This window comes from Octopus bimaculoides, chromosome 12, assembly GCF_001194135.2.
Source record: "Octopus bimaculoides isolate UCB-OBI-ISO-001 chromosome 12, ASM119413v2, whole genome shotgun sequence".
NCBI lineage: Eukaryota > Metazoa > Mollusca > Cephalopoda > Octopoda > Octopodidae > Octopus > Octopus bimaculoides.
In genome coordinates, this window is record NC_068992.1 from 39,694,688 (window position 1) to 39,695,772 (window position 1,085).

A 1,085-nucleotide genomic window follows, 5' to 3' on the forward strand; every position below is an offset into this window, starting at 1 on the left:
CTCAAGTAGGTGCCTTTGGTATAATAAAAAAATATTCAGACAAATACATAACAAAAACACCAGGACTTACAAATATATATAACATACAGAAAATTGCTCTACTGGGCACTGCACACGCCCTACGCAAAACACTTTCAATACAGTAACCATAAGAGAATCATAGTAAACTATAGCACATACCCAAGGCACACAGAGCTGCGCTCGGTAGTGAAGTGAAAGCACGCTATAAAAATAAAACTACAGAATAATAATAATAATAATAATAATATTAATAATAATAATAATAATAATAATAATAATAATAATAATAATAATAATAATAATTTTTAAAGGATTGATGTTACTCCTCCAGAAAGTAAAGAAACAATAAGAAGAGTGTAACTTCATGTTTGACTGTTAACTTACACTAAACATTTAATATTAATAATAATAATAATATTATTATTATTATTATTATTATTATTAATAATAATAATAATAATAATAATAATAATAATAATAATAATAATAATAATAATAACGACACTAGCAATAATAATAACAACGGAAAAAAACCCCCGGAGAAATGATACACAAATACAAATGCAAATAACCGGACATTAACAACAGGTGTCTTTAGACTAAGGAAGAATTAAATTAAGCTGGCGTGTGATACATATATATATATATAAGTTTAAAATAAGCAGAAAACGGAGAAAACTTTTGATCAACAAACATATTGGCCACCTTCGGTTAACTATTTTTCAATAGAAAACTTTAGCAATGTTATAGTTTTGTATTAAAAAATAATTAAGCGATGTTGGTTAATTTGTTTGTTGATCAAAAATTTTCTCAATTTTCTGCTCAATTTAAATTTGATTTCTGATAAACTCTTGTTTATTTTGTTATTACCTATACCCTATGAATCTTCTATGCTTGCATATCCATGCCCAGGGTTAACATAAGCAAATGATACCGGCAGTAAGAACGGATACTCACATCCCTTAGACATGCCAACTGCTAACTCTACTTACCTATATATATATATATATGTGTGTGTGTGTGTGTGTGTGTGTGTGTGTGTGTGTGTGTGTGTGTGTGTGTGT